This window comes from Rhinolophus ferrumequinum, chromosome 12 (genome assembly GCF_004115265.2).
Source record: "Rhinolophus ferrumequinum isolate MPI-CBG mRhiFer1 chromosome 12, mRhiFer1_v1.p, whole genome shotgun sequence".
Classification (NCBI taxonomy): Eukaryota; Metazoa; Chordata; class Mammalia; order Chiroptera; family Rhinolophidae; genus Rhinolophus; species Rhinolophus ferrumequinum.
In genome coordinates, this window is record NC_046295.1 from 73,841,006 (window position 1) to 73,856,114 (window position 15,109).

The 15,109-nt window shown below is 37.4% G+C and overlaps 1 protein-coding gene across 7 annotated transcripts in view; it reads right to left on the bottom strand.

Annotated features, from left to right (window-relative positions):
• The window catches only part of DENND1A (DENN domain containing 1A), a 468,543-nt gene that overhangs the window by 387,283 nt on the left and 66,151 nt on the right, over positions 1-15,109 (bottom strand). The gene's annotated exons all lie outside the window — the stretch shown is intronic.

The following is a 15,109-nucleotide window of genomic DNA, read 5'->3' on the forward strand; positions in this document are numbered from 1 at the left end:
GTCTGGGTCTGTCTATGACCCAACATATAATCTGGGTTTTTATATATCTGTATAGCATTTGATTTTATCAAACTAATAATACTACCCTGTAAAGTCACCAGGGCAATAAAATTTAATAAGAGCAGTAATTTGAGCTACTAGAGAATGTCATTATGACAGACATAATACAATGTTAACATCATTATATAGTTTATATAAGACAGATGTCACTCTAATAAATATTAACAATATTGGCGATGTCTTTTCTATACAGTGGAAAAGGCCATGGGATACAACATACAGAAGTAAAAATTACTTTCAAAAACATACATGTCAAAAATAGATAGATATAGGCTCTACGTAAGGGGAGGGAAATTGGTAATCCCAGAAGTTCTTGTGATGCCACTGGTGCCACAGGAGGATTCTAGTGCCTTTTAGAACACCACAAGTCACAGGATATGTGGGATGACACTACCTAAAGAACTGACGTATCCTCGTTGAGCTGCCCTCACTTAAACGCAGGTTGCAGAGACCACACTGTACTGTGCTATAGCTGCAACGGTGGCTTTCAAACCTCTTTCACCCGTCATCCTCATTAAGAAATGTTCCAGTTCCACCTGAAACATACATACACCCACAGACCAAACATCTCCAGAACGATACTTTCCTTACTCTGTGTTATTTTCTCTGATAATTGCTATTCTATTCTATTTCATGTTTTAAAAATTCTCATTCAGTCTGAGATCCCACGAGGAGAAATGCAAGAGGAGCTATGCGGTACACAGTGTGACATCACACACCCAACAGAAGTCAGAGGAACTGGAATCCGGCCAGGTCTATTTGACAGCGAAATCCAAGTTCCTGCAGGACACTGAAATGGAGAGGAGAGCTGTGGAGACGACCACACAGCATCAGCTAACAGTTGCTGGGCTTCTGCAGTGGGCCAGGTGCTCACAACCACCACCTTCCTGGACAAGCTGGGGCTCAGAGAGGTGAAGAAACTTGCAGAAGGTGAAACAGCACCGGGATTTAAAATTGGATCAGGACAGACTCCAAAGCGTACGCTCTTAGCATCTAAGCCACAGTGCCACACAAACCCAGAGTGGGGACACCACCTTTCACTCCCAGTCACCTGCCAACAAGGGACTGAAAGCTCTCTGAAGGCACAGCAGTGCCCCACTCATCTTTGTAAATTCTACCCCAACGCCTCATTACTGGTTTGCTGAATGCAATGTGAAGAAAGTACGTACTCAGTTTACTGTTAAATCAATTTTCAGATTTGGAAAATCACCAAGCAACTACATATCATTTACTTTCTTTTTTTTTTTACAATGTATATAAGTTAAATTCAAAACACATATGTAACTTCAAAACTGAGAGGGCCACAAAGTGAATGAAAGAAAGATGACAAAATGGCAAAAATACTCTTCCAGATGGGTTCTTATATATTCTATCCAATTTTTTTCCTGACACAAGCTAACCACTCAATCTCTATCTAAAGTACTACTATAAAATGTTATTTTGTTTCAAAAGGTTTTCCCCATTTACTCCAGTATAAGATTAAATAATTACAAAATAAAACAAAACTCATGTCCTTACCAAAAGTTTACCCTTTAGGAGAAAAAGATTAATTTCACTGTGTGGTACCAAGTGATGAATAAAATTTCAGGTCAAGAATATTGGTATTATGCACCCATCTTTTATAAATCTTATTTAAAACTAGAATCAAGTTACCTCACAGTTAATCTCAAGGTATGTAAGAAGGTCTTTTAAGAAAGAAACCTTGGCTCCATTTACACAATAAATACTGAGCATTTTTTAAGAGTGCGAAGAGCAAGTTACTGTATTTCATAAAATCAAAGAAGCCACTGAGAGTAAAATGCACTACCAGTCTATTCCTACCCAAAGGGGGAAAAAAGAGGGGAAATTAGATCACGGTGCGATGGTTTCTTATCATGTAAAGTTAACTTACACTTATTCAGTTCTTTAGAACAGCCTGTTTTCAATCTGACACTACTGTGCAAACATAGAAAGTGAACTGTCAGCGTAGTAAATTAGTGAGACTATTCCTAAACCTTCTTCACACTCAGAGAACACCTCTTTTAAATCACTTTTCAACTCAAAATCCTCGATCAAGCTTTTTCCACATATCATCCCCTGGGCTCCCAGAAGCACTTGCTGATGCAGCTTTTCCTTAAAAAAAAAAAGAAAGAAAGAAAGAAAGAAAGAAAAAAGAAGAAATTAAATGCTCCAGGATTGCCTCCAAGACCTTTTCCCAAGCCACTAACACCCCTTCTGTAACAGAGGCTGATCTGACTAGAGACTAGAGGATGTCAACAAGTTGTCAGATGAAAATCAGGACGCGTATTCCTTTCGCAAACGGTCCTGAAACGTCAATAGTTGCACGTGACCAATCGCACCCCCAGGACTAACCCCCAGCTTTCCCGTGCCTCGGCAATGACATCACAGCAGCTGCCTGGCTTGCAGAGATCGTAAGACCAGATCTACTATAAGATGCATCATGATTTCACACATTAAACTATGGGAGAAAATGTGTTCCAGAATCAATGAAATAATGTAAATTGGCTCCAATTCTACAAGATTTGTACCCCTTCTCACATGAAAGTCTCATCTGAAAAGGAAGATGTGATTGGTTGTAATTTTTGTACCCAATTTTTCACTGCTACTTCCTGGAGAAAATTATACATCCCTGCCTGTTGGCATGTGACTTGCAGTGACCTTCTCTGTGGAATTGGGGCCAAAGAAATCTGAATGCAAGTGGCCTGTGCCAATTCGCAGCCAAAGCTTTACAGGCCATTACAGCTCCATCATTTCTCTTTCCTGCCACCCAGATGAGGACTGCTCCTTCAGCTTGGGTCTCTGAGTGAGATCCAAAGCTGACCCTGGAACAGGGCTACAACCAGTAGGTACTGTGGGAAAAGTAACAAACGTTTGTTCTCAGCCACTGAGATTTCTGAGGTCCCTTCTGTTCATTTGTTAAGACAGCATAACCTAGGGAAAGTTTATTAATACAGAAGATTCTTGAGATGCACTATGGACTGGAAAAAATTATTTCCAAATGTCTGGGCCAGAAAGGCCACCACGTTCTCCCCCATTACCCACGAGCCACTGCTGGGGTGCACATTTCCTCCTCCTCACCGCCTCACTTCCAGACGACTCGTCTCCAATCATACTTCACACCATATCCCATGCTAATATCCCATGCTATTCTTGCTTCCCTTGGCTTAGGGTCTCAATACTAGCTCTCCTCTTTTTACGTGCATCCTGCCCCTCAGGCTTGATTCAAGACACCATCTTTCTGTTCTCTACCATCACCTGACATCCCATCTGGCATGTCCCCAAAACTCTCCAATTTTGGCACAAATCCTGTGCACAACCATCTTACCCATTCGTCCGATGTGAGGCTTAAACATCAATTAGGTTCTCTTAGTTGGAGGTCTATCAAAAAATCCTTGTAAAACTCCTCTTTCACACTGATGGTGACCCAAAGCAATATGAAAACAGATAAAGTAGAAAGCAAGACTCTAGAAATAAATCATCATTTAAACCTAACTTAAAGTTGGAAAATAATTTCGATAATTCTAACAAACCCATGATTAATCACACAGTATGGAATGAAAATTATACACAGAGAGAGATTTAACCAATCCAAGCCTGAGCTTGCAGCGCATGACAAACACTTGGAAAACGATTTTCCTATTGAAAAATAGTTAAATACAACTCAACTAATTGTGTGGGAGGATTCACATCCAATTATTCATGCATACAAAATTAAGCACAGGTTTTCGGTAGTCTATTAGGTTGGTGCAAAAGTAATTGCGGTTTAAAAGGTTAAAAATAATTACAAAAACCGCAATTACTTTTGCACCGACCTAATACATTGCATATATACACCCACATAATAATCATTCTATTTGGACTCATTTCTGTATCATTTCTATTAATATTTCCTGTGTACCTGCCTGCCATATAATATCAAGGTGCTTGTTATCCTAACGCCCAATGTGTGAAAGAGAAGAAGGCCTAGAACAGAATATTTAGTGCCTCAGGGGAAAGATTTTGGTGTGACCTTGGACAGCTTCATTAACCTATTCAGGCGTCAGTTTCCTCATGAGGAAAATGGGGATAGTACCATCATCCTCACAGAATGAATGTTATGAGACATTATAACCACTGCCTGAATAAAGGCCTCCTTTTAAAATGCTAGCTGCATTTGCACTCCAGTTAAAGTGAACTAGGATTGAGATCAACGTTCCTATTCAGAAAAAAATAGACCAGATGAATAAAATATAAAAAAGAAAACCTGTTCAAAGGCATCAAAGAATTACCAAAAAAAGAAAAAGAAAAAAAGTATAAAATTAAACTGAGCCAAGATCCAGGAGAAGAAATCTTCAAAAAAAAAATTACTTCAGCATTAGGGGCCACATTTCTCCTAAAGATGTGGTCTGGTTCCAGGAGAGGCAAATAAGAACCTAAAAGGTGATCAGACATTTCAAATCACCGGTAGGGCAAAGAGTACAAAACCAGAAGCCAAGGCCCACGATAGGGAAGGGGTCCCAGGAAGTACCTCAGGCTTTGGGTTTAGACCGCAAATAATGACACCCCACAAGAAAAAGTGAAAAGAAACTAGCTGAATCCTCACAGAAACTGAAGCACATCTTCAAATCATGTAAACCCCTGACTGGGAGAGAAGGAAGGATGGGGTGAAGGGATGGATGGGAGATGGCTGGCTAGCCTCGATGCCAAAAAGAAATGTAAATCCTTGCCCGAGGCTTTCAAATATATCCACTTCTGAATATACAACGATTGGCACTACAGAACAGTAGAGAAGGCATGATTTTTTTTCCCCCAATAAATAGTACTAGGTCCACTGAAAACCCATATGGCAAAACACTAAGAAAAAAAGGAGGAAGAGGAAGAAGCAGCTGCAGTTGCCACTGTCCTACACTTCATATCACACCAAAAAAAAGGGGAAAAAATCAATTTCAGGTACATTGGAGAGCTACATATGAAAGGTACAATTAACTGTTAAAACTTCTAGAAGAAAACATAGGAGAAAATCTTTTAAATCTCTGGGCTAGGGAAAGAGTTTTAAAATAGGACACAAAAAGCATTAACCATAAATTGGGCTACATGAAAAGTAAAAATTTCTATTTGGCAAAAATCAAAAGATAAGCCACAGAGTAGGAGAAGATAATTTTAACACATATAACTCTCAAAGGTCTTATATCCAATTCAAAAACAACTGCTAAAAAAAAACAAGATAGCCAAATAACCAATAAATATATTAAAAGATGTTCAACTTCATTAGTAATCAGGAAAATACAAATTAAAACCAAAATGAAATATAGTGCACAACCACCCAGAATGGTTACAGCTGAAAAGACTTTTCATATTAATTAAGTGTTGGTGAGGACGTGGAGCAACAGGAACTCTCATACACAGCAGATGGGGGTACGAACTGGTTCAACCACATTGGAAAACAGCTTAGCATTTTGTGCTGAAGTTAAACATGCCCATACACTGTCACCTAGCAATTTCACTCCTAACCAAAAACCCAACAGAAAGGTGAATATATAAGCACCAGATATATTCACAATGACATAAGGCTGCATTATTCGAAATGTCCAAAAACAAGGGGGAAGCATAACTGTCTATAGACAGAAGACTGGATTGACGGTGGCATATTCATATATTGGAATACTGTATAGCAATGAGTGAAACTGGCAAACCACAGGACCACACAGCAAGGATAATCTTATAAATGTAACATGCAGCAAAAGAAACCAAGTGAAATACATACTCATGACTCTATATGATTCCATTTATGTATGTTCAAAAGCAGGCAAAAATGATCAATCCTGTTGGAAGTTAAGATAATGGTTGTCTTTAAGGAGAATGGAGGGGACGATAATGAAGGACACATAGGATGACTTTGCAAGATGCTAGTTGTTCTATTTCTTGACCTAGATGGGGGTTATATAGGTGCTTTAGCTTTGTGATAATTCATCATGATGTTAATTCATGATTTCTGAATTTTCCTGTCTGTCATGCCTAAATTTAAAAAAAAAGGTTTTCTAAACATAAAAACAAAAATGATTAGCTGAAAAAAATTAAAATTTACATGTTTGGCAGCCAATTTTCTAAAATCCTTGGGGGGGAAATTGTGAAATTTCCTATAATGATCTAATGAGGACCCTATTAATTCTGAATCACCAAGATATATTCTGAGCTTAAAAGGCATAATGCATGGATTTGAGAAATAGGTTAGCAGAAAAAGTCATCATCAGCTTCACCAGCAGTGAAGATTCCTGAATTTGCCTCAATGTTTGATTTAATTGGGGGCAGGGAACATACAGTTTTTCTTCACCCTAGCTTCCGAGTGAGCAAATGAGAGAAATTCGTCCTTCAGACTTTAAAAAGATCACCTATATTGATAACCACAACAATGGGTCTTAAAACCAGAGTTTTAAGCAGAATACTGTTGTTTCATATTACACTACTGTTAAAAGAATGATTGCTTGATTTTTGTCCTCTTAACACAAACTAAGACATCTGAAATGCCTTTGCCAAAAAGAAAAATAGATGAAAGAACCCTATCACCTCCAAAATTTTACCAAAATTTGTCCCCAAAATTTAACCAAAAGAAGTTAATTTATTCAACACAGAAGTCATCATTTACTGAGTTTTACCATGTGCTGGGCACTTGCTAAGTATTTAAGGTACTCATTTTATAGTAACACTACCACTATGAGGAAGGTAAGATTATTTCCCCCATTTTACAGATGAGAAAAAGTGAGGCTTCAATAAGTCAAATAATTTGCAGAGTTCACACAGTAAGTGGCAGAGGGGGCATAAAATCAGTTCTTTAGTTTGATGTGAGAGATCAGTTTACTATTTATATTTTCCATTTTGTGTCTTTTTTTATCTTGAAATTTTGAGCCTAAGTATTATGCAGGGCAGGGAACGTGCACATATATGTACATACATACACACTCTTAAGGGTTTTGAAAAAGAAAAACTGCACTCATATCTGCAAGCCGCCTGTGTAGCACTGCACTCGAGCAGAGCTTAGGTTTGCTCCAAGAAACAAAACGGACTTCTCAATGATAGACGAGCAAGCCAAAGCATTGCATATAGTAAGTCTACAAAGCATTAACTGGATTAATTAGCAAGGGATTTGAGAAGCAGCTTGGAGCTAGGAAACCAAAACACTAAATTGTTTAAATACTTTGGCAAAAGATCAAGGTTTCTAGGCAGCACTGGGTCTCCTTCCATCCTTTTCGTTCCATGTTGTAACACATTTAACCTGTCTGAGGTACTTTTTCATGAGATATGAATGACATTGTCAAAATACCAAAAAGAAAAGTGAATTAAAAAAATACTGCAAGCTGTTACCAATTCTGCCAACATGTGAGAGCCCAGGCAACATTAATTACAAATTAATCGCTTAGGACATAAACAGCTCTTACCACTGGTAAACTCTCTCTCTAAAATAACTTGCTTTAGAGAAAAAAACAACAACAAAGCAAACGTCTCTTCTATTATACTTGGTGACCTAATCAAGACAAAGACACAAAATAAAACAGGAGATAAAGCACCGAATGGCAAATGTGAAAAAGGAATCCAGGCTAGATGAACGCCTGGAATGTATAAGAACAGCACTATCATTTAGAAATAACGAAGAGGAAGCGGTCAGGGTACAGACACTCACTGAATGGGTTTCTGGTTTCCAGGAAGTAAGAATTTTTACAACGCAACTGATTTTCACAAACACATATGGCAGCAAAATGATAAAAGAAAGCTTTCAACTATAGAATCACCGAGGGGGGGGAATCTGTTGTCCCCCTAGCTTTATGAGAGAATACACACACACACACACACACACACACACCATCATGCTCCCCAATCCCCAAACACACAAATATCCAATCATAATAATAAACTCGAAAATCAATGGGTCCTTCCAAAAGTCTAGTGAATCTAGACTCTGCCCAGAAACTACTTCACTCTTTATCATGGACATCTCGGAATTTTCCTCTTAATTTCCATAAAAGATTAGAGAAAATCTAAATAACTTTATACAACAAAAACTCTCAAAATGCCACTCCTCCACAACACACTTCATTTATTCCAGTGGAAAAAAACTAAGTAGACGGAAGTCACTAACTTTCCATCAAAATACATCCTAATTTCCTTTAGATCCACTGGGGTCTCTATGAATATAGGTTGTAGAGGCAGGGAGCACTCCAGCTACAAAGCCTGGCAAAAGCAATGAGAATGGGCCACTTTTCTTCGCCTCCATCAATAAAATGAGGAATATGCTCCATCTTGCAGAGTCATAAGGATTAAAGATCCTATTTATAAAGTGTTCAGCAGGTGTTTGACACATAGTAGGTGTTTAGCAGTTCCTCTTATTTCTTCTTGGCTTAGGCACATGGGATATTAAGTTTCATGGGGAATACAAATTCTCTGCTGAATCAGAAGTTTTACTGACAATTACACAAACAAGGGACTTGGCAGATTATGGCAGGTTGCTATATGTTGATCATGAACAAAATTTACCCAAAAATTAAGGCACCATGTCTCCAAAGAGTTCACAACACTCTCACATCAACTGTGCATTTTCAAAAAATAACTGTGAGGAAAGGCTAATGGGTACTAATACCCCTGGGTTCACATATGAATTAACAAGAATGAAGGAAACCAGAGAATTAGTGCAGCCAAGCTCATGTAAATTTCCTGACTCTGCCTATTTTATTCAGGAGACTTGGCTGCCTATAATTGAAAAATATAACACAAATTTACTTTTTCAAATAAAATTTTAAAGAAGAAACATATGATTTTTTTTTAAAAAAAAGCTAACATAGCTTTGTTTTTTAATTAAAAAAAAGAGGATGTATAAATAAAATTTCCAAAAGAAAAGTGGCCCAAAAGGCGAGTAGGTAAGTAAAATGTATTATACTTTGGGTCAAAGTTTTAATACTTCGTATCATAGGAATTTTTTTTGAAGTGACTTAGTATCACACTATTCATTTCAAATTTGATGAAATACTAAAATACTATTACGTAATAATAAATTTCTATACAAGTATACATTGCTTTTTCAAAATAATTTTAATGCTGTCTTATAACTAAAATTGTTTATTCACATTACAAAATTCACCAGACTTTTTCAAAAGAAGTTCCATTCTGCTTCATTTAACAGTGGCTAATTTAAAAAAACAGTAATAATATAAAATGTTCAGGAATATTTATTGCATAAAACAGGCTACAACTATATTTGTTATCTTCTTTATTTCTCTTACTAAGCTTTTACTGAATACCTACTGTGAGTAAGACATTCTGAATACCTCGTATCATTAAATTTCTTATGCCATTCAATTTTCAAAAGAACTCTAATAATTCTATATTATTGATGAGAAAACTGAAATCCAAAAAAATTAAGTGCCTTGCTCAATCAAGTCAGCTTACTGGCTGGCCATCAAAGGACAGGATTTAAACTCCAAACTGAGTGTTAAAGCCTTTGCATCTTAGATGATGCATGCTGCTTTCCTATAATCCGACATTCTCTGTAACTAAAGTAATGAAAGAGATACACCACCCCACTACATTCACAGACACCAGTGTCTCGTCAGTCAACAAAGATACTCCACAACTAGCCCCCCTTGCCTGCTCCCAAAAGGACTGAGCATCTTTCAACAAACCAGGTCAAGTTAGAGGAGGCAAAAACACAACTTTAAAATGGTCTTGTTGCATCAGTACAACCCAGAAACATCTAGATTCTCCTATCCAGGGGTAAAATTACGGATATAAATACCCACACATATGTAGCTTTTCTGAACACTGAAACACTAAACTATTTTTAAATTATCATTCAAAACTATATTATTCCTCTAAAGAAAAGCTGCAAGCACAATTTGGGAATCTTGACCCTCTCCGTGCCAATCTCATCCTAAACTTCAGGGTCAGAACCTCTGTCTTCCTAAAGACCTCCCAAGAAAAGACAAAAATTAAGAAAGTTGAGAATCTGGTCAAATGTAAAGACCAAGGAAAACAGCGTTAGTCTGCTTTGAATTCAGCTAACATAACTTGGAGGCATGAAACATAGAAACCATTGCAACTTCTGCCTTATTCTGACACCATTCCTCCCCTTGCCAATTGCCTGAGAGTGTATTTGCCTTACAGAAACACATGTTGGGACAAAAACTGTACTAGCTCCTTTATTCCTCATACCAAGCTCCATTAATAATCCTATTTTACAAATTAAAAACTAAAAACTGAACTCATGCAGCCCATCATCACATGGCTCATAAATGGCTGCACATGAACTAGAACTAAGGCTTTGAACTGAAGCAAAACTTTGTTCCAACAGAAAAGATGAAATCCCAGAATACAATGGAATCATCATCCTTACACACTGATATCACAGACACAGGCATATGCTTTTGGAGGCAACACGGCGTAGTGGGAAGAAATAGGCCTAGAATCGAATCACCCATCCACTGCTTACTAGCTGTATTACGTTAGGGCAAGTTACTTAATTTCTCCGGGCCTTAGTTTGAAATAGATGTAAAATGGACTCAATAATTCGTATCTAATGAGCTCTAAAAAGAAAAATAAACACACACAGGTACATATATATGCATGTACCAGGGGGTGCCAAAAAAATATATACAAGTGGACACTTTGGTCAACGTTGCTCAAGCAGTAGTTGGCCATAATCAGAAGTGTCTGGACACTGATGGTCACCACTTTGAGCACCTCTTGTAACTGCAGAAGTCAAATGTGACTTGTATTCATCTTTTGTTACTGATATATATTATTACAATTTTAATCATTTTTTCCTTTCTTAAAATGTGTATGCATTTTTTTTTTGGCACCCTCTGTGTATATAAAGCAAATAGAAGCTCCACAAATGTCATAGCCCACTCTTATCCACCCCTTGAGTTTGCTCCATTTTAACATGCAATCGTAAGGAAAATAATGATGATGATGGCAATGCAGAATCTAGTGCTTCACCCAGGTTGTTAGAAAACTGAAATACTGACAAGTACGGAAACAGCCGTATCAAGAGTCATTAGCCACCATCGGACAAACCCAAACATTGCAAAAACTTCCGTAGACTACATTAGATATTTCTGCCTATCACTCAGGGTAGCACCTGGAAGAAAACCCAACTAAGAAAATTTATTTTTCTTGCTAAATGCAGTTTCCTTGCACAGTTGCAAGCAAGCAGGATCCAAGTACAGATTTGGACCTTTGGGGAGTCCTACCTCAGGAATCGCATTCCAAAAGAAAATCATGTCACCTTCTCTCAACGGGAAACCCAAACCCTCCTGTCCTTTCCTCAGTTTCTAAATACTGCAGGTGACTGAGGTAGTTGACACATTTTTATTCACAGGGAAGTCCTAGCACCTTAAGTAGAAATTATCTTTATGTGTGTCATCATCTCCACCAAAGGCCACACACAGGCCAGCGTCACGTCTCCTCCATTCAAGCATGTTTCACTCTCTGCTCACGGGCGGCCCTCAGTGCATCATATAACACCTGGGTGACCATAGGGATCATCCAAAACCTGGGCTGAGCCACACGCTCTGCTCTGGGAAGAGACACAGGAAGTGTCTGTTAGCCATGGGAAGCCAAACCTGAAAAATTAGATCGTCTAAGGATGCCACTGTGAACCTCTATCAAGAGAAGTAATGACCCAAGGAAGCCAGCAGAGAAAGAAAGGAGAATGAGCAAAGCCACAATGAAAGAGACGGAGTCGCCCCGTCCATGACGTTCCAGGTCTAGTTTGTCCTCATGAAGTCCAGCTGCATTTTGCTTCCTGTGCTTCCTGTTCTTCCCTGTGTAACAGACCACTCCACCTCCATCCCTGCCCTCCTTCAGCTAGTGTTAGAGGAATTCCACTCCTTACATTCAAAAAAGCCTTAACGGGGACGTTAGCCCACTGCCTGGCACACAGAAGGGATTCAATTAAACATATTAAAAAAGCAGGAGTACAAACCTTATACAACACCTGATGTTAGATCAGCAGTCCCGTAATTACAGTTCCCTCAACAGACAGGCCAATTTCCCTTAATCCACTTACCAAATAATTGTTGAGGAAATAAACAGTATTTGACACAACATGGCACTTTATTCTAATTTATCATCTAATAATAATTAAGTATTCAAAGCTTACAAGGAAAGCACAGCTCTGCAGTTCATATTGTTCTTTTAAATTGAATAATTTGGAATCCTGTGAAGAGTTCCACCTTACAGCATATTCCCTCATTCTTGTGCAAATACAATCTGTCTATCAACATATTAGCATTTCAATCACTCTAGCTTTTTTCATAACTGGAAGAAGCTGTCTTCATTTATTCCTATTGAGTATATAGCACCAATGAATTATTTCTAAAGCTAAGCAGTAAAATTGAATAGAAATCCAAGTAAATGAGACACTGAAACTATTTTCAAAAATAAATGTAGGACATTGGTTCCAGTTACACGCTCCCAAATATTATAAATATGCTCTTCAATGATTACTTTAAGCTAAAAATAATTTTCTCTGAATTAAATTGTCATAATAGTTGGAAATGGAAAACCAGACCCACATTTCAAGAGTGTTTTTTTCTTTCTATTTATTTTTTAAGAATTGTGCATCAATTTATATTCCTGAGGTAAATATAGCCACCATTCAAATAAAAAAAATTTTTTTAAGTCCCCTTTAAGCATCCCTTTAAGGCACTGACCATAAATGGTGTAATTTGCCCTGGACATCATTAAAATGTAAAGTTAATGAGGATTCAGCTGAAAACAGAAGGAATGTAACCTATTTTCAGGCAAAAGTTCTAACACAGCAATCAGAGGGAAAAGCTCTTTGATGTTTCTTTGTCTCTTCTCATTAATTTTTTTTTGTCTCAAAAAAAAAAGACTATTTAAACTAAAAAAAAAAAAAAGCACCAAAGTTTAAACATGATAATTATAACAACTCCAACGAGGTCGTTAGAATTGTTTTTATGAGATAAACAAAAGTCAGTCATATACACATGGGGATAACACCACTTACCTGGCAGAGTTGTTATAAGGTTTAGAGATATTGTAACTAAAGTGTGCAGCAGAGTAATCGACACATGGAAAATACTCACTGATATTAATTCTCTCCCCTTTTGTCCCTCTCTGGCCCCCAAGGGCCCAGTACAGTGCTGGCGCAAAAGCAGTGCTCAAAGAGTAGCAATTATTATTATCACATATGATATATCCTTTTTTCCTGCTGAAAAATTCACTATATTAACCCTAACCTTCTTTTCAAGATTTATGCAAGACTCAGCACCTCCTGTCACTAGGCAGGTGGGGCATTATCCAAATAACCAGCATGGAGTAACAGTCCCGCGTGACATTTTATCATGTGAAGTGCCTGCACAGGTATAAATATTATATCCTCTCCGGTTTTATTGCCTCATTTTACAATTATACTACTAAAGAGCAAAATAACATGCAGAATGTTAAGTGGCGTTCTGCTGCTTGGAATTTCATCCCCAGGCTCCATTCAGAATAACAAATGTGGGAGCTATTTCATCTGTGCTCCATTGTGAAGAAAGTCATCACCTTGACTTGAATATATACGAGGATTTGGCTTTCTGCAATCCATTTTGTGCTAAGTGAAATCTTAAACCAAATGTGATAATTACCAAGAAGGTGTCATTTAGGAAGTATTATAGTGCTTTCCAGAGAGACCTTACCCGATGCTTTGTTGTTGTTATACCAATTCCATAACCTCAGTTAAAAAAAAAAAAAAAAAGCCTAATCAGCAGATCTATCCACAATGATCCACCCTTAAGTACCACTAGAATTTAGAATTTCTCTACACCCAACCAAAAAAAAGTAAATTCAATAAACCAATCACAGTTTTTCTACATGTTAAGAGATATTCAAAATAATAATTTTTTCCTAGCAATTTTCATTTTAAAAGCATTTCCACATAAATTATATCATTTCCACTGATTCATTCATTCCATGAATATTTATTAAATCTTTTTAGCATTGAGCATGGTCATATAATGGTAAAGAAAACAGTGGGTAAACACATCTTCACTGAGTTTTAGGTTCAATAGAGAAGCTCAGACAAGTTAATAGTCACACAAGTTAATAACCACATAATTACAAACTATGATAACTACTACAAGAGCATACAGTAGAAGGAATAAGTTTACTCTGGTGATCTGAAAAGGTTTCCCTGAGGGTGTAATGTCTGAGGTAAGATCTGAAGGAATGGGAGTTACCTAGTTTTGTTTAAAAAAAAAGGTGAGAGTTTTAGGATAGTGATAGTTGAGATGGAAAGAAATACCTAGTTTTAAAAAATGTTTGGGTAAATCTATCAAAATTTTCTGATAAATTGAATCTGCAGGGTGAGTGGGAAGTTAGGCGACCAGGACAAAAGCAGTATGTTTCTAGCCTGCATAACTGGATTTTAAAAAAAAAGAAAAAAGAAAGAAAGTGTTGCTCCCTGGAAGGGGACCAGATCTTCACTGAGGTTAATGAGCAGGTCATGAGTTAGAATTCAGACATTTTGAATTTCAGATGCCTTTGAGGCATCCAAATGGGTTGGGAGCTCAGAGGAAGGGTTTCGTACCTCATTCATTTATTCAACATGCAATTCCCAAGAAACAATTAAGTGTCGGGCCCTATGGTCCTCAGGAGGGAAAAGGGGAGGATCCTGAGCCACTCTGGGAATGAAACAAGGACAATGACAAGTTGCAGACGTACAATGAAGTTCAAAGGAAGGAGAAACAAAGTTGGCCTGGGCAATCAGGGAAGACCACATGAAAAAAATTATCTTGAAAAATAAACAGCAATTCCTCAAATGGAGACTGAGAAAAGGCATTTAGACAAAGGAACAGCATCTGAAAATGGCAATTAGTTTGCAGTTACTGCAAGTACAAAGTGTGTAAGCAGTAAAAGAAAAAACATGAGGACCAAATGTGCATAAATAAAAAGTACTATAAAAGAATCCTATGAACAAATGTACACCAATAAATTAGATAACTTAGATGAAATGGACAAATGCCTAGAAAAATACAAACTACCAAAACTGACTAAAGAAGAAATAGAAAATCTGAAT